We start from the raw sequence: 19,394 nt of genomic DNA, 5'->3' as shown, positions 1-19,394 counted from the left end.
TTGTCAGTTTCTGAACTCAATATATTCAACATCCTTAGTGTCATCCCTATGTTGCTGTGCTTCAAGCACTCCTGCTCCCTCTTCAAAATTAAACCACCTTCCTGGGTATCAATTCCAGTTATAAATGTGAACAGGTTGCACAATAGCAGCTCATAACAATATTTGTGTAGCTGGGGAATTTTGTTTCCCTTCAGAACACCCACGATCCATATGCTTCTTTCCTCCCAAACCCCAAGCATGCAAGAATGGTCTAAAGAACCAAGAAGGGACAAAAGGAAGCAGCTACCACACCTCTAGTCTACCCTTTGCCCATGGCTAATACCAAAGACAGTGCCTTGAAGACAGAAATATGAGCTTTTTGAGCTAAAATTAAAACTGATCAATGTGAGAGCTTTTGCTAAATGAACTACATGCAGTTTTAGCTGTCGTGATGTACCTGATTTAATTTGCATCACATGAAATGATCCAGATAATGACAGTGACCCCTGTGCCTGTTCATTTCATTTCCCCAAACTGCTGGGCCTATCATTAACCAAGACAAGATAAGATAACAGATGGCTGTGAATTAATCCTATCTTCAAATATCAAATGCAAAAAAGTGTCTCAATTAAGACAAATTAATTTAGATTCAGCATTCTAGAAATATGTTGAAATACATTTTGTGTCCACTTCAGGATACAATAATGAGTTCATAAATGAACTCACACTTTTTTACTGATGGGGATGCTGATTAAGCAAAAATTTCCAAATGTGTTATTTCAACCATTTTGCTCAGATTTGAAAAAGCAGACATGTAGATTCATTTAAATATTGACCCTAACTTTGTGACTAGATGCAAACAGGATTTGACAACGAAGCCACAGTTTTCAGGAAACAATGACCTCATTATGATCACTCTGAATTTTCTATCACTCAAGCAGACTTGTGAACACTGTCCAATCCTGAGGATTCCTATTTCAAATACTAAGTATTTTTTTTTCATAACTCCCTAGAGGACTTGTATATCTGTTTATGTAATATATATATACACATGTATAAATTGCTTCCTCAGAATATATGCCAGATGAAGAGAGAGAAGCAAGGGCATTGAGAGCAACAATAGGAATTCAGGAAGAGTGGAATAGTGAGGAAGCCACCTGCTTTGACATGCCAGTGCCTGAGCCTTATTGTTTCATAGCTGAACTCTTTCTGAAACTATGAATTTGAGTCCTTTGAGCTGCCTGTGGTAGACAACTCTTCATCGAGGAGCTAAGTGCCTCCAGGTCACCAGCAAAACACCAAACACTGAAAAGCAGCAGTGAAGTACTTCAAAAAAGAACAGGTAGACACGAACACTCACAAAGCTCCTCTTGTGAAGATGCATCCTATGCCAGCAAACAAATGCTGCTTCTTTTCCTCTCTCTAAAGCTCAGAACATTCACAAAGTGTGAAATATTCTAAATGATACACATCCAAGATGCAAGAATCCTACTTACACTCTTCTTGACGGGTAAAAGTGTCATAAGGAACCGTCAGCACTTACGGCTACGTGGTCAAGTACCTTGTTTGGTGAACAGCACTCCCGTTTCTCCTCCAAATATTCATGAGTGCTACCAGTGCTACAGACATTCTGGCTGCACAGAATATAACTAAGAATCTAGCCTTCCATTCCAGAGAAATTCATAATATAGCAAGCCACCCTCACAGGTTGAATATAAGGATATCTAATTGTGCCAATGAATTACAAATTTCACAGTCTGAAAACTGTACCTTGTGACTCAGTGATGTTACACAGAAACACTGTTGTTTTTAATTTTCTGGTTAAAATGCTGCTGTCACTGCAGGCATTATCCCCCAGATTTCTCTGAAGACTCTGATGCTCCTGGATATAAAACACTTCTGCCAATTTGAAATAGGCAGAAAACGACCTCTCAAGCTCTGTCCATGTCTCCATAACACAAGGAAGCAGTTAAAACAAGACAGTTAGAATATTGTATAAAATTCTAGGATGAAGGCTATGACAGACAGGGACGCTCTTCTGCCCCAGTCCAACTACCAGATTTTGCCTGGGATTTTTATTCCTATTGCTTCCAACACAGCTGTTCTTCACTGATGCCGTTCTCATCTGTTGTTTCATTCTCCTTATCACTCCTGTTTCCCCTGCTGCAGTTTTATTGACTATATTTGTATTGTCCTGGCTCCCCTCTCTTAAGTCATTCATTCTGATTTTACAATTCACTATTTCTCTCTGCTCTTTCTCTTTACCCAGATGATTCAAGTCTTCATACTTTTATTACTGAATTCCTTTAGATGTTTCTCAAAGAATTCTGTAATCAATTATGAGAAAACATTGATTTCAGCAGGACTCAATATCAGTGTTCTTATCTATATCTATCTTTAGCTCAAGATCAATTTTCCACCTCAAGGGAAAACCAGATCTAAATGTTCACCCAACCATGCAAATACTGTACTTATTTCATTAGAACTCTGTAGAAGACTCATCACACTATGGCAGTGGATGCTATGAACTTAAATTATAAAAGCAGTTAGAATAAAATAATTAATATTCAAAGAGGATGTGAGTTAACAGTATAAGAAATAAACAGTCACCCACAAGCAGATGAGGATCCTCCTCTTTTCCATGTGGTGCATGTTGGTGTTTTTCCAGATGGATGTTGTGTGAGAGCCCAGTGAGCGAGTTGTATTTGTTATCAGCAATTATCTGATCACAACTGACACACAAGATGTAGTCTTGAAACTGAAGAACCCAGTACACAGCCACAGAAAGCACTATTAAGTTGGTTAATCAGCTGATTTCTCTCTTCCCACACCAAAAAGAAATAAAAATGCCTCTTTACATATTCTCTGGTGAAAGTAAAGAAAACCCTCCAAACTTTTTCAAAACGAAGACATCTTCAAATCTTTAACACAATGGAGCAGCTGCTACTGAGTTTTCTTGATGGGTATATTCTGTCATTAGGGAAATCAGAGGCCCTGCTAAATACCTTTTTTGTTTGGTTGTTTGTCAGCTCAAATACTGATTAGGTTCTCTGACAACCACATTGTTTGTTTGCAAAAATACAGGGAGAAAAACCTTCAGTTGCAACTTGCATTCTGTAAAAGCAGTGCATACACTCAGAAATATTTTGTTAAACTCATTTACAGTAGGAGATTTTACCATTACTTATAAAAACAATGTAGAAAAGTTCAACTTAGATGATTCTTTCAGGATCGCTGTGCAAAAATATAAAATCTATTAAAATACTCAATCCAGAGCAGATAGTAAACTTGCAAATTTTACTTAGGAAATACTAAGTTTACAATTAAAGTATATTTTGAGTAAAACAATAATGAGTTCTGAAACTAAGCACAGTATTGAAAAAGATGAGTCAGAGTATGAGCTACTTGACAAAAGAAACTTCAACAAAGAGGAGTTTGTGACAGAAGGGTAAGGGCCCTTTTTTATCTTACCATAGCCTTGGATATAAATCAGAGCTGGCCAGAACAATAGTATTTACATGGCAAGCTGTGAAAGCCTAAAGAGATTTCTCTACCTTCATCTGGAAAAACCCACATCCAAACACACCATCTGCCATGGCCTGCCCAAAGCCACTGTGTCCTTGAGTGCTGTGGACATCCACAGGCACAACCAGCCTGCAATTAACCTGTACCTTGCTCTGCTGATACTCAGCATAGAGTGGGGTGTGCATCCTTGCACACAGCCACATTCTAAACCATTATTTTTAAGCTGCAATCCCAAAAATTAGCAGGCTTCGGGTCATGGAAAAGATAAATGTTACTGATAGTTATAATGCTGAGAGTCATGATAGAAAATATGCAAAATTATCTGGGGAACATGGTTTTAGTTATAAATAAGAATATATTCTACATCTGGTTTTAGTTATAATATAAATAAGAATATATTCTACATAACATCATAAATACTAAATATGCTCTTAATGAAATGTTGAAATTTCTGGTGGCAGAATTCTGACAGTATCTACAGCTTGTTGAAACTTTTAATGATACATCAAAACTTGTCTCTGGAAACACAAGAAGGAGAGAACATCAATTTAATGCTGAAAAAGGAGGCCTCTTATTTACTTAATTTATGTATTATTCTGTGCCAGCCAGTTATCATAAGTACGTGTCTATACAGCCTGTCCTTCAGCAGGGGAGAGAGAATAATAATATTGCCACTACAACTTCTTGTGAAAGAAATATGTAGTTTGCAAACTTCATTATAGAAAGCATTGAAGCATGTTTCAAAAGGGGGATTCTAAAGTGGAAAGAAGGCAAAAAACTAAAAATTTCATAGAACAAGGTTCTGCAGTCAGGAGTTGTGTTTGTCATCTAACACACAACAGAGAAAATGAAGATTAAAAAACAGGGAAAGAAAAAAGCTGCAAGAAGAGCACAGAACCTCAAAACCAAAAGAATGACAGCAGGGAAACACAAGATTGCAAAACAACGTTGGTTGAAGGTGGTGGGGACCTCAGTGGTACAGGAGTGAGACAATGTGATGGCATCTTGGTTAGATTGATAATGCAAGAATCAGAAACAGAAAAAGAAAGTTGAGAAACCTTCATGACTTGCTCAAATTTGCTGTGAAGGTTCAAAACAAGTACAGGAAAAGTTTCCAGTGCATGTGCTCCTGATTGCACTGATCAGTTTAACTGCAGGGCTTCTTCAAGAGGAGTCACCCATCACACCAACATCCTCTGCTCCTCTTGCACCAGAGATCTCTACACTGATTTAATGTATCACACATGCAATCTATGTCAAGGTCTTGATGCTAAAGAGCAAGTGCTGAACCATTTCTGCCACCCAGTTTCTCCTCCAAAACCTACAGTTTTGTTTTTTAAGATTTGTTTTTTAATTTTCAGTGTTTCTGAGAAGTACCAGAACTACTCTACCAAGAAAACTACATCTTGAATTTACCCACAGCAGTAAAATGGACATGACAGCAACACCAGAATTTTCAGAAGCCTCAGTCTTGAACATAGAGAGAGTAGAATATGGTGTTTATCGGGTAAATGTTTGACCTGTTTGTGAATCTCAGCAGGAGTGCACAGCAGTGGCCATTATGAGGGTGATTCCAGGTGCAAACATCTGTCTGGTTCACACTAATAGTGTATTTCATACTGACCAAGGAATAATTTTTGGGTAGTCAGGACAATAAGGTTCAAGGCAAGAAGAAAAAATTTTTAGGAGATCTGTTCTTCCAATTTAATTTAGGAGACAATACACGTGTTGTGAGAAGAGTCCGACCAAACACAAACCAGATAATCCATCTGCACTCCTTACGTTACCTCTTTTTGAAGAATCACACTCTGTAAAAGTGCTGAAAAGCAGCTAAAGATGTCAAAAACATTTACAGGCTAAACAGATCCCAGCTCAGATAACTCCATTTCCAGTAATCTAAATTCATCCCCATCATCACTTAAGCGAGCACTACGGCTGTTAGCAAACCCCACACAAATATTCAGATTTTTGTTTTTTCTGTCATGCTGAAGGTTATCTCCCCAGTTGCTCTGAAAATCAGGTGACAACCATTTCCCGTGATGCTCCGTGGGCTGTCAAACTGTCCATCAAGCTGTCACCTGGCCAATCGTGCCCGTGCTTCCTTCAGACTCCTCGTATGATAAATTGAAAGGCGCTATTATCTGCCTCTTGTGAAGAGGAACTGCTTAGGCTTTGATAAGATATCACTAGTCCCAGGTGAGAGCAGGCTGACAGCACATCAAGACAAGAAAACACATGGAAACAGTGAGCACAGGAGCAAAAGGTTTACAAACATCTGTTGTCATTATTTATTACCCCTTGCCTTGGTTTTAGCTCTATCCTTGCTCTATGTCTGTTTAAAAAGAGACTTTCCTTTCTTCCCAGCCTGTCTTAACTGCTGCTATTTTTAAACCAGTTAGGTGTAGAATGAGAAATATTTAAAATATGAAAGATGTCTTTAATAAAAGGTTGCACTAGCTACCTTTTCTGATACATGTTGCTTTTACCATCATTATATTTGAAGTTTTATATGATTCTCATGGTGCAATTATGTCGTAAGAAAATGAGAAGCCCTGTAAGGTATGAAGACATTTTAAGCTCCACGCTTTTTTTTTTCATTGACATATTGAGATCAATTCACAGTTTCTTTGCTGATATATCAGATCTGTCCTTGTGTCCAAAGTTAGCTGAAGATACCTCAGAGCCTAAACAATATGTTGTTATTTATTGTGGGCTGTCAATAAAAAGAAGCTGGTTGCTAACATCACCACCTTGTGTACAAATATTTGTTTGCATGCAATTTTAAATGATTTTAGGTAGTGCTACAATATCATTAGACAGCACTGCAAAACCTCCATTGCACAAAAGAACATTTAAATAATTTTATCACTAAAAAATATATTTGAGTCCTTCAGGTTTGACTACAATCTTATGTTCATCTGAGTTAACATTGACAGCAATCCTCTGCACCCTGTGGACAAGTCCTATTCACTGGAGTAAGCAGTGAAAAATCCACAAAACAGGATTTTAGTGGTGGTAAACATACCCCCCAAAATACTAATAAAGGTAAGGTTCATAATTAAGGTACATTCAGCTAATTTCTAAGGCTTCATTTCTAATGAAAGACTCTAATGAGAAATAATGGATTATTATATTTTGAGGCAGTTACAACTTCCTCACATTTTCAATATACACCTCGTTTTAAAAGTGAAAGCTCAGTTCATCCATGGCTCCAAAGCACCCTGATCAATAAACATGGTAAGATGCTCCCTTCAAGAGCCAGATGAAAAAGGTATAGATACAGTAACCAATGAACTCCATAATACCGAGCTGATTTAGACAGGATGGTTTCTTTTGTCCCTTTTCATGCAGAAAATCAGTTAGTGTCAAGTGTGGGAGCCAGAGATGAAAAACAAGAATGAAATAACAGGGCATTTTCCCACTCTCAAATGAAAAATTCTACTGAGCTAAAATATTCTCTCAGTTATTGCTGGCCTGCTGGCTCACACAGCGGCGCTCTCTGGGCACTTTTCAATAAGAAAAGCACACAGTCCCTTTCTCCAGGTCATTATAATGGAGAGATGTGGGAATATTGAAAAGAAAGAGACAGTATACACTGAGTGGTTGAGGTGGTGGCTGACTATTTGGATAATTATGTTACATTAAACCCACATTCCTTCTGTTTTCTCTAATCTTCGAAGGAAGAAGCAGCAGTGCAGAGGAGGAAGGGACTTCGCACATGGTATCAGGAAATTGTATTGTATGTAGAGACTGGGAAGAAGAAACTGCATCCTGTATAGGAGAAGCTGTAGAGGGAAAGCCAAATTTAATTGGGCAACAGAAGGTAAAAAGAGTAGGGTACAGGGCTCAGCACATGGACAGAAGGCTTCAGGGTGGTACAGGACAAAGCTGTGGAGGGTTTCAAAGACAGGCACAGCAGCTGCATCATCTCAAAAGTGGATTTGCACAGGCAGATAAGAATTCAGGTCAAGTACTGACGAGTCTAGGAAGCTCCACTGAGGAAGAAGCTAAAAATGAACATATTGCTCACTACAATATGTTTTGGTATATGTTATTTCAGTCAATAAATATTTGAGTATTTATTGTCAATAATGCATTTAGCATTGGTCCTGCAGTAACAGAACTCCCTGACAGAAGCAGAAAGTCTTCTGCAAACAGAACATTTAAAATTGCTTAGATAATGTCAAAGCTAGCCTTAATCTGTGCAACCATAAAATACTCTGGCCATTGGGTTCTAGATTTTTCTCCACTGACCATTTAGGGTTTGAAGGCAGAAAGCAAACATATGGAATACACAAGTCTAGAGCTTTGTATTAATAAATTAATTATGTTTACAGGGAAGAACAATTAAAGGAGATGAATGCACAGTTTGTTGTTAATAGTTTGGTTATACTTGGCTCACAGTTTGTTGCATTTACCTCCTGATGGGGAGTTTTGTCTGCCCAGACAGTAATTGAAGAACAGGACTGTGAAAAACCATCTGACCCTGAGCAGCTCCATACTTGCTGTCTCATCCTCCCTGAGTACCAGTATTCCAGTCTTGCATCTACTTAAATATGCAGCTCTTTGCAGTGCCCAACATATGCTTAACAAACCATAAAAAATTATCAAATATATCTTCTATATCTCCTTTGGAAGTTCTTTTAACAAATATAGGAAGTGTTACCAATATGATTGAAAGTGGAACTGATTTGCTCTTCTAATGACAATAACTGCATTTCCTAACACTGTGTACATAGCACAGGTTACTGCCTGGCAGCTGCCAGAATAGAAAAAAAGGAGTTAAAATAGAAGAGAAATGAGCCCAGAGAAGGGCAAGGACTGTAATGATTGAGCAAAGGTTGGCTCAGGTCAGCCTGAGACAGGAAGTGGCATAGGAGAGATAGTAACTGACTGTAGAGGTTGTCTTCAGTTCTAAGAAAATTTCATGGAACACTTTCTTCAAAGTTCAACCTAAAGAATTCAAGTGCAGTCACACAGGAATACTCAAAGAACTAACTTTCACCAGGAATTTCCCTAATCTCTGGGTCATTCAGCTTTGTTGAAGGAAGAGGCTGCTTGGCAGTGGAAATACAGAGCTCTCATTACATTGGATATACCATGGCCATCCCATGTACTAAAATAGCAGACCTGGACCACCCCTCACTTTGGGGTCCTGTTTCAATACTGTGTGGTCTAAGCAGAATCTCCTCTTTGGAAGAAGGGGCTGTGCAGCTCCCTGCAGCCCAGAGTCCCTCCATGGACCACCCACCTGAGCCAGCAGGAGACCAGCCCTCTCTGTCAGAGGTGATTTCTCAAGGGCTCCAGAGGACAAGGCAGTAGTTTTAACCAAGGGCACAGAGAGCAGAGCACTGTATCAGGGGGTAACCTGGGGCATAAACTTGCAGGATATTAGCTGGGCTTCAGTCACTACTAACCCTTTCCTCTTTCTTCTGCAGTAAATGCAAGGCAAATTGTTTTTTTTTCTCCTTGGACAGCAGACTACCTTGACTGACATATTCACCCTGGATAGTAAAGCCTGTAATATGGTCAGACATCTCAAAACAGCTGGCACACCCTGATTTGGTATCTCCACTCTTTCTCCAATGCCCCATCATGTGAAAACATTTTTATTTCGACAGATCCCTCTGGGTTTACAAAACCTTCCTGCAAGAACCTGTGTACAGGAAGTGAAAACAGAGTACAGTGGAGTGTCAACCTTATCATGGAGGTAGGCCAAAAATCTTGCAAGAGGGATGGTAACATCACTGGAAATATATGAGAATAAGAACTGCCATCCTAAGGAAGCTAAACACCTCAGTGTTACTACTTTTGAAAGGCTCTCTCCTTTTGGACCTTGGCCCTGCCTATGTGTACAAGGAAGTGAATGGAGGCAAATGTAATAGGACTACTCATGCATAAAGCTGGTCACATGCATTAACGCTGGCAGGAACAAGGACTTTCTTTTCATACTTACACTAGAGGATAGTAAAAGAAATGCTGCTCAAAGAAATCCATCAACTAATTCAAACTCTAAGCTAGCTACTTCAGAACCTTGTACAATGGCCACACTCAATGGGTCCATTGAAGACCTGGAGACGAAGTAAAAACAGTTTTCTTTTTGAAGAACATTACGGGATCAATATAGTGCCGTGGATATTAGGAAAAGTCACTTTAATAAAAAGGAAATTGCACATAATGTAACAAAACAATTGCTATTTGGAAGGCCCTGAAGAAATGGAACAATGTAATATGATATTTCTTAACTTCATTTCCCATCCATTGCAGAAATCATAACAATAAAGTTTTCTACATAAGCAACTTCATGAGCTGAAAGAAGAGAATGTATAATTCCTTTCCTTGGACTAAGCCAAAAGAAATGAAGAAAAAAATTGATTCTTCTCTGTTAGCCTCCTGTGTAAAATTTTTCTCTTTATCATCTCATCTAGTCATATCTTTCTGCAGTTTGAATTACCCTCTTTTCCTCAATCTGGTAAGGCAGTGAAAGGATGTTTGTTCTGCTAATTAACTTTATTACCCTGATAACTCCCTGCAGCCTTTGACGAAAACAATTACCGTTCCTTCTTCTTTTTTTTTTTTTTTTTTTTTTTCCCCACTGGCAAAAAAAAAGAAGGAAAAAAAAAAAGAAGAAGGGAAAAAAAAAAAGACTATTAATTAGAAACGAGGCCCTGGTCCCTGCCATGTTAGCCTGCCACGTTCTCAGACCCTCGAGCGGGATAGCATTACATTGTCAGTAGTAATTTAGCTCTCATCTGTCTCTGCTAATTATTGTCACATTCATCAAATTCATCAACAAAAGTGCTCTCAGAAGGATTGCATATTTGCAGTTAATACAGCATAAACTGGTATTACCCATCACCACATTTGTGATGATGAGAGGGACACAACTTATTCATCCCTAATTAGAGCAAGCTGGGTAATTAATTATACATTCCGCCTTATTACTTCTGAGTTCCCAGATATTGTTTGTCTAAAAAGGGGGAGAGAGAGGAAGAGAGAGAAGCCTGAAAATTAAAAAAAAAAAAAAAAAAAAAAAAAGGGAAAAAAAAGAAGGGGGGAGAGAGAGAGGAGAGAGAGAGAGAGAAATGTGTGATGTGTTTTGTCACATGTGCTATGCCATAATTCCCACCTGACAAACTAGCTGAATCAGTAGAAAATTGCAAGTTGTCAGCAGCAGAATAAACTGCTGTAATAGCTGATTAATGATCAACACCTGTGACAGGTGCTACATGGGACTGTAAACTTGGTGTGATTAACAGTCACTGGACGAATAAATATTAGTGACAGTCAGTGGAGAGCGAGTTTGTGTGTTTTAAGAAATCTCACACATTACAGTTATTGATATTTCTTTTTGGTAATTACCTGACAACACTGGAAGTGTGTTTTAATCCAGTATGTTTGTTTCTCTTCTCTATACTTCAGAGTTCAAAATGATGTTTTGACAAGATGACCTTGCAGAGTTCACAACTGTGGACAAATTTAGAATGTTCACATATATTTTGTTCCATTTCCAGCTCATGGCAACACTCCCAACTATTCTTTTGAGGAACTTAAATATACCCATATATAAAACTACAGAGATAAAAATATAAATATTGCATAAGTATATACATTTTTGGAGCTACATTTTCAAAGCCTGTAATTCTAAGAGTCAACTCAGTTTTGTTTCTTATGTCAGTGGTTATGACATACATGACTGCTGCAGGTAATAAATATTTCTTTTATTTTTTCCATCAAAGATGCATAAATTTTCTTTGAAGGACAATTGTATTCTCATTAATTTAGACTTAGAAAATTCTTATTACAATGGGGCATGAAAGTTATCTGTTCATGTGATTTTTCTATGCATAACACAGTAGTATTTAATCAATTCCTAGATACAACTAGAGCTATATCAAGGTACTCTTTGGATAGCATAAACCACATTTTTCATCTTTGTGCATGGTTACAGATATGCTGATTAGGTAAAATATATATTCTTGTTCAAAAAGACATGTATTAGAAAGTGAAAAGACATGAACACAGACTCAGAGAAACCAGTATCTGTAGATTTTGCCAGCAATCCAATGACATTCTCAAACTCTAAACATGATATAACAACACTGTCTTCCTCTACCAAGTCTTTACTGGGCAAAAAAGAAAAAAAAGAAAAAAAAAAATCACAAATCATGATTTCAGAGTTTTACCTGTGCATGTAAAAGAAACTAATTGTTGGTCAGATATATCTCATCTATTACTATCCATGTGACAGCTCAGCTGTGTTGCATATTTGGTCTGTTAGAAAAAGAAAGCTCAGCATTTTCCTCAGAACAACTTCTTGGTATAGCCAGAAGTAATTAAATAAATGTCATTAAATGTATCCTACCTCCCAAGATTTACCTGTATCATGTAGCACATTAGGAGATATGGAGTAAAAGGCAAAGACATTACTGCTTATATTATTTCCTGAAGAGAAATAATAATATATATATTTTCCTGGAGCAAAAAATATTCCAGTCATTTGAACCCTTAATGGAAAACCCTGAACACGTGGAACTGGGCTGTTGCTTCTCCTCCCAGACTCACAGTTGTGCATCCATAACAACCAACTGGACCTTTTTTTTTTCCCATTCCATGTTTTCTAACAACAGCAGAAAAGAAAGCTTTCATTCCTTGGTCTAATTGATTACCAACCTGCTTTTAGGCATGAACTGTTACACAAACTCTTCTTTCAGATGTGGACAACTGTGGGGAAGGGCTTCATGAGAGGGTGGCATTTAGGTCACCTGAGAACCTCCCTGTGTGAAACAACTTCCCATGAACTTCCCTCTCATTCTTTTACAGTTGAAATAAGGACAGCAGAGGAACTTGGAGGAAAAAGAACTAAAAGAACTATTTCCATAAGCTCCAACAATTGAATAATAGTTTAAATACATCTAATATATGTCCTTTCAATAATGAAAAGAAAGTTGAAATAATATCCACCCTGCTTTTAAGGAAAATATTATTGATTTTTTTTTTTACCAATATGTGTCTTTCAATTGCTCATTTTCATTTATTCCCGCACCAGAAATATAAAAATCTCAAGCAACACATTTACAAAAAAAAGAAAAAAAAAAAAATGCAGAGAGATGAAAATACATTTTGTGGGTAATAGTTTGCTAGGTGTAATACTTTTGTTTTCTGATTAATCTCCAGTGTAGCAACCTGAAACATAGAAGCAATGGCTTGAAAGCTTTATGCAAAACATATGTAAATTTGTTATGCTTTAGCACAGATACATCTGAATAGGCAGCAGTGCTGTGAGCCAGCAGCCTCGGAAGGAGGCCAAGCCCACATCCAGATGCCACTGATAGAGAGACACTGTGGCATCAATGCTCCCAGCTGCCAGGCTCACCAGGCTTTTTTTACAACATTTGACTGCACAAGACCTTGCAAAGCTCTCTACTGGTAAATCATAATAACACACAGAAACAATTCCAGTGAAAAAAAAAGATCTGTTAAAAACAGATCTAACAAAAAAAAAAAAATCTTAAATATTTTCCTACAAGCAATCGCTATCTGGAATTTGAATGATCACTTTATTGGACCAAAGTGAGCAAATAAGAGTCTCAAAATTAATGCTGAATTTAACAGCAACTTTTTAAGGTGATTTTGCTTCTTTCAATACTCTATTTTATGAAATTGAATCCATTACGTGTTCCATATACAGAGACATAAGTTTAGTCTTTCAAATGAAGAGTGGATATAAAATTCAAGTGAGGAGATCAATTTTCTCCAATTTGCTGTGCTTTGGAACAATTTAAAATTTGAAATATATATTTAAAAAAAAAAGAAAGAAAAATGGAAACTATCAAGACATTGGCATAGCAAATTAATCAGGCCTCAAGAGAAAAGAAATCACTCCTTCCACTGTAAATTAAAAACCTTGTTATTTCTCTTCACTTAATATGTTGTAAATCTGATTTAGCAAGTAATTCTCATCTGTTCTTTAAAGTAGAACAAGTAAAAAAAAAAAAAAAAGACTAAGAAAATTTTGCCAGGAAAGCAGCCATTATGAGCTATCTGACTCAATTTAAGTAAAATGAATTTGGGATTACAATTCAATATCACTGTCACTCATATTGTTCAGGCTATGACTCAATCATAAATAGGCTTCAAGACAGATATCTCTTTATTTAGCAATGGTTCACCAAAATTTTTAGAGTAGCAAATTTCATAAGAGAATTTTGGACTGTTCACTGACCTATAGAATATATGTTATCAAATTTCACATGGAAAGGAATGTGTGTCTGAAGCAAAAATACTGGATTCAAAAGCAAATCCTTTATCTTCAAAATTACACAAGAACAACAAAGAATTACGCCCCAAAAATTACAGGAGATCTTGACCCAGATCTATTTGTATTTGTACAAAGAGTATAAAAATATAGAGTATTAGTAAAGTTCTCCTTTCATTCATTCCCAAATGTAAAGAAAAATATTTGTCAGAGAATGCAAGTGTCACAAATCTTAGAAATATTACTTATTTTCCATAGCTATTTCTAGCACAACAGAGCAAGGACAACCAGTATAAAATCAGAACAGTATGAACAAGCAGAGCTCTCATTCTCTTTTGTTCATGTCACTGTCTTTACCACTTCAGAAAAGAAATAAAAATTAATGATTCTTGAACTGTATTCTGGGACATCTTGGCTTTTTGTGCTTCATCCTACACTGTTAACTATGTAATTTCACCAGCATCTCAGCATCACATCCATATAAGACTTCAAAGATATTAACTTGATTTCTTTGTACAATTCCTTTTCAGAAGTCATTTGCAAAGCATCTGCATCGTCTAAAGGAGGAAAAAAATACGCAATTCACCTGATGAAGATGGAAAATTGTAATTACAGACCATCCAACAATTTTGATAATTTCAGCAAGACAGCTTGCTGAAAACTATGTCTTTTAGTGTAGAAAATCACACAGAGCTGCTCTGTAGTGATGTGTGAACTGCACAGGGAAGAATTGGGAAGAAAACACAGCATTTTTGGCACATCCTCTGTTTGCAAGAGTTTGCTGATGCTCCTTTTGGACTGAACCTCTGTGGGTGGGATCCCACTGGTCCCTTTCATTATTGGTAGCAACCATTCAAGTCCATGTGCACAAAGAAGTTCACACCTTTCACTTTGCAGAAAATCTGAATGAGTAGATACACCCACTCTCCACAGCAAGTAAATATTTCAAGAATACTTGATGCCACCATGGAAAGATAGCTAAGGGAATACCTCTGGGGCACAAACTTGGCCAAAATTCTCAATTTTGAGATGACTACCTATTTTTTCCATAGGACTTTTAAGCATCTTAAAGTTTTTGAACAACCTAATACTTGTCATCTTGAGAGTAGTATTCTTCCCACAAATAAATAAAAACCTAGGCAGCTAAAAGTAATTTTTTTCTATTTGTGATTTTTCTATATGTAAATATGATTCCACACACCTTGATGTTCAATTTAAGAACTCTTAACTGAGTTAAGAGGTGAAGTCCAATGTATTATCTAATTTTGAATGAGTGGTCATTCCTAAGATAAAATCAGATTTTAGAATATTTTAGTATTTTTCCTTAGATTTTTCATTTGCTTATATGTTGCCTATAACCTTCCAAAGTTGAACACTCAAAGATTTTTAAACAGAAGGATCAGCATTTCCCCCAGATATTGTTATTAAAGAGATGATGCAAATATATTTTCTTTAACAGCAGCATTAATTGCTCTACAAGCTTCAGTGTGTTATCATTGAAGCATAATTCAGAAAAAGACCTGCACACATGAAATGCTCATGGCTGGACTCAGCAGTTAAACATGAGGAATAACACAGCAGAAAGGGCTTTCATGACATGGCACTGCTGAAATTCCTGGTGATTTGCAGGATTATTGAAATGGCAACTGCAAGTCTCATGGTGGGGAAAATATAGTTCACAGTAAGTGACCAAAATCTGATCTTAGTTACCCCAACACGCACTGGAATAAAATGACTCCAGTGAAGTCATTCTGGATTTTCATCCTTACACTTGGCACTCTCCTGAGCAGCAAACAGCCTAAAGAGACAAACATCAACCTCCACATGGTAAATACTCCCCACATGATACTTTAGTTTTACTTTATAATTCTTCACATAACTTTTTTTTTTTTTTTTTTTCAATACCACGAGAAGGAGAACACTGCTTATTAAAAGAGTTTTTCCAGAAGTGAGTCATGTTGAACACTGAAGGAAAAAGTCATCTGGGAGAACGATTAATGGATTAATGGCTTTGAAACTAACTTAAGTGTTCCAAATATTGATCCTGCTAGCATTTTTATGAAAAGCAATACATGAATCGATGGAGGCTGAGATAGTCAGAATAGAATAACACTTATCTGACATATGGCTACTGTCTATATTTAGGAGATGACACACAAACACAAGACTAAATCAAACTGCAGATTGAGAAAAGGGCACCTAACAAATAAGTAAAATGAAGCAGGCAAAATTACAGCTTTTGCTATTTTAAAGCGTGTTACTCACCTATTCCTTGACCATAGCACCTTCTTAGAATGACAACATTTAAATATACAGAAATATTTAAAAAAATAAAATGCCTGTAAAAAATTACATGCCTGTTTCTCCTCCCCATGAATATTCTTTGCCACTAATTCTTTTCTTCCCCTTAATTGAACTGTGAGCTGTGCAGGGTAAATGTTCTATTCTTTCTCATTACACATTCCTTGAGTCAGTGCACTTGGACTTCATTTTGAGCAAGGATTCCTCAAAACTTTGTTGTATAATAATATAAGAATATGGATGCAGTATTTACATAGTTCTGCTGATACAGGTCAGATTTGAACCCTGTTTACAATCACACTATAAAAGGGATGTATGTCAAAACTACAAGCAAACCAATCTTCCTTGGATTATAATTAGACACAGCTAATTACTGAACATTTGTTTAAATAGTCATTAATATATACAAACCACGAAGTTATGCTTTGATGGATACAATATTTTAGGATTAAGATTTTTAAAACTTTGTAAACATTAGGACTCAAATTGTGTCCACTTATACAGGACCAGAAGGAGGCCAAGAGGACACAAAGAAATGGACAGAAGAGGAAGGTGGTCCCTGGGTCAGCCCTTGCCCTGCTCTGGGCAGACAGGAGACAGAAGGAAGTGTTAGAAAACTTCTGCCCAGAAAGCATTGCTGACCAAAGAGAAATCCATTTCTTCTGTCACTCGAGGCACTTCAAGTCCTCCAAGTATTCTTGTGATTTCAGAAAAGGTATTGGAAACATATTTTAGACTGCATTTCACTGGGTGCTTAATGTGAATGGTTTTAATTTTCATAGGGTTGCCACAACCATTAACACCACATTTTAAACACTACTGGAACAGGTTTAGAGGATTCAAAGGAAAATTCGTGCCTACGTACTTTGACTAGCAAAATATCTCCAAAACTTTGGTAGAAAAAAACCACTCAATTTTAAGTATTAGAATGCAGCAATTACAGTGTCATATAATTTTACAAATTATTAAACACTTGGAGAAATCTTGGAATGTTTAATGGAAAATATAGATCCAAAAAGCCAAATCACCGGTACCACTATTTTACTTTATCCAAACAAATTCCAGGTCTTCCTTAGGAAAGAACAGCATCAAGGGAACTTTATAAGGATGCTTAAAAGCAAACAAATGAAAGCAGCAGTAGCTCCTCATACTCCAGGCCTCCCTCCTAGAAGAAAAGTCAATCTCCAGGGACACTGGACAGCCACAGTCATGGAGCACCTGGAACAGGCACAAACTCCAGGGAAATCCTTCCCCAAACTTTCCCAACCTGGCCTTGGCTTTCATGGAAGCTCCATCCACCTCTGCTTGCTGGCTTGATAAATGTCTGCTTCCAGGAGGGAATTTTAAAAATTTAACTTTTTAAGTTTTAGTTTTAGCTTAGATGAACATGTATTCAGTGCATGTGCATATTCCAGATTAATCATTAAAACAGTGGGTTTGTTTCTCATTCTTCAGTGCTTAGACCAGCAATAGTTACACAGAAGCAAGAACAGACAATTGGGAATATTTTAAAAATTATTATTTAAATTTTAGCAATATTAATATTTTTGCCCTATTATATAAATTAAATTTAAATTATTTATTTATTAAGCTGAGCCATTGAATATTTATTCACATTCTAGCTAAGGAAATCAGTAAAAATGTTAAATATAAAACATAAGCAATTTTAAGATGCCATTGTACTTCTGAAACATTTTGGTAAGAATATTAGGAATATCTTTTCCAATGAAGACCTAACAGCGATGTTTTGAAGAGTGACAGTGTGATCAGTCAAGGAATCAGATTTTTGAATTCTTGTCCAAACAAGTCCAATCTACATATCATTATTGCCTGCTAAAAAGAGAATTCAATGGGAGCTGTGTCTGTAAAAACTGAAGAACTAAGCAGTACAAGGTGCTATTCTAAAACTTCTAAATTTTAATGACATATATTATTTTTTCTAGAGAACAGAGTCCACAGTTTCATTATTTTCCTTCTTAAACTAGCGAGAAAAAAGCTGATGGGGAGTGGGGCACATACATTAACATGATGCTGGTTTGAAAGGTTATTCTGAACTCAGGTTCAGCCCTTGAGCCCATGAGCATCTCCTGGAGGTGCTGAGAGCCCTCCTCATGCTTCAGGAAGCCAAAGGCAGAGGGAGGGGCTGCATAGGCTGCAAGACCTTTGAGAGCAAAATTGACACCTAACCCAGTTAAAAATTATATTTATTACATTAATTTTGCTTTGAAAGCCTCATTATTTAATTTTCCATAGTGCATGGTTTGCAAGTGCAGATAAATGTCTCTATCTTCCCAGCTTCTCTAAGGAGAAGAGCACAGGACCATCATGCAACATAATTTATGCAACCCCTCAGACAGGGCACGAGGTAAGGGCTGCCTGGGTCCAGCCATGGCAGGCTTTTTTATGAATATCAGTGGCTCATGAATATAAACAGTTACAGAAAAATAAAATTTATAAAACCTAGACCTGGGAACAAAAAAATCTCAGAGATCAACAACTCCAAAAGAATCTAGTGTCGCATTCCTAAGAATGTCAGATTAAACTAACATGTGCCAGTCAATATTGGTACACTGTGACCCTTGACGCCTCCTAAGCAAAACTATTAAGTCCAACATTTTCTCCTGTAAGCACTTATCTGTAAGGATGGCTAACATGTCCTCTAAAGCAGATATTGAAACTGATTGGACAATAGGTAGATACCAGACAGGGGCCTGGGGGCCGACCTCTAGAAATAGGGGGAGAAAATCTTAATCTGCAACACAATGCAGCTCTCTTGAAACCCTATCATTTTCACTTCCCATGTGTCTGCAGCCTGACTGTGAATGGATTTGAAAAGGAATGGTTAGTGCTGAAAATTGGATCAGAGCTAACATTCTCTCATTTTTATCAGCAGCTGCCAAAGGTCATCTGACATAATAGCTGATGAATTCAAGCCCAGTGGATTTCATTTGCAATTTTCAATTTACTGAGGCCTCCAAACCCCACAGTGATAAAAGCTTCCCCTATCGTGGCCTGTCACAAACATCAAGAAACTGCACAAACCCACAAGAAAGAAATAGGAGAAAGCTGTGCATCATCACAGTTACAGATAAGGAGAACAGGAAGAAACAGTATCATGTAGAAAGGTGTGGAGCGGCATGTGTGGTTGAGTTTCTAAATGCCAATTGTAATGAAAAGACTATGAAGAGCAATCAAATAACTTCTACAGAATAACATCATGGTTCCCCTCCCCACCTTCAGTTTCAAAATTACCTTCTAATCTCTTGCTTGACATCCTGAAGATAAAAGTGAAAGTGAAAAAACCCTGTTTATTTAGACATGGAAAGTATTG

At 37.1% G+C, this 19,394-nt stretch overlaps 2 long non-coding RNA genes across 3 annotated transcripts in view; one reads left to right on the top strand and one right to left on the bottom strand.

Moving 5' to 3' along the window:
• Positions 1 to 19,394, bottom strand: part of LOC306806303 — a 256,396-nt gene that overhangs the window by 92,776 nt on the left and 144,226 nt on the right. The gene's annotated exons all lie outside the window — the stretch shown is intronic.
• Positions 5,687 to 7,408, top strand: LOC306806307. Its single transcript, XR_013775446.1, has 3 exons — positions 5,687 to 5,767; positions 6,399 to 6,549; positions 7,185 to 7,408. It is a non-coding gene; the product is annotated as an uncharacterized lncRNA (long non-coding RNA).

Source organism: Erithacus rubecula (assembly GCF_903797595.1).
Source record: "Erithacus rubecula genome assembly, chromosome: 11".
NCBI classification, from domain to species: domain Eukaryota; kingdom Metazoa; phylum Chordata; class Aves; order Passeriformes; family Muscicapidae; genus Erithacus; species Erithacus rubecula.
The sequence above is the reverse complement of the archived record's forward strand: the minus strand, read 5'-3'. Positions and strand labels throughout refer to the sequence as shown.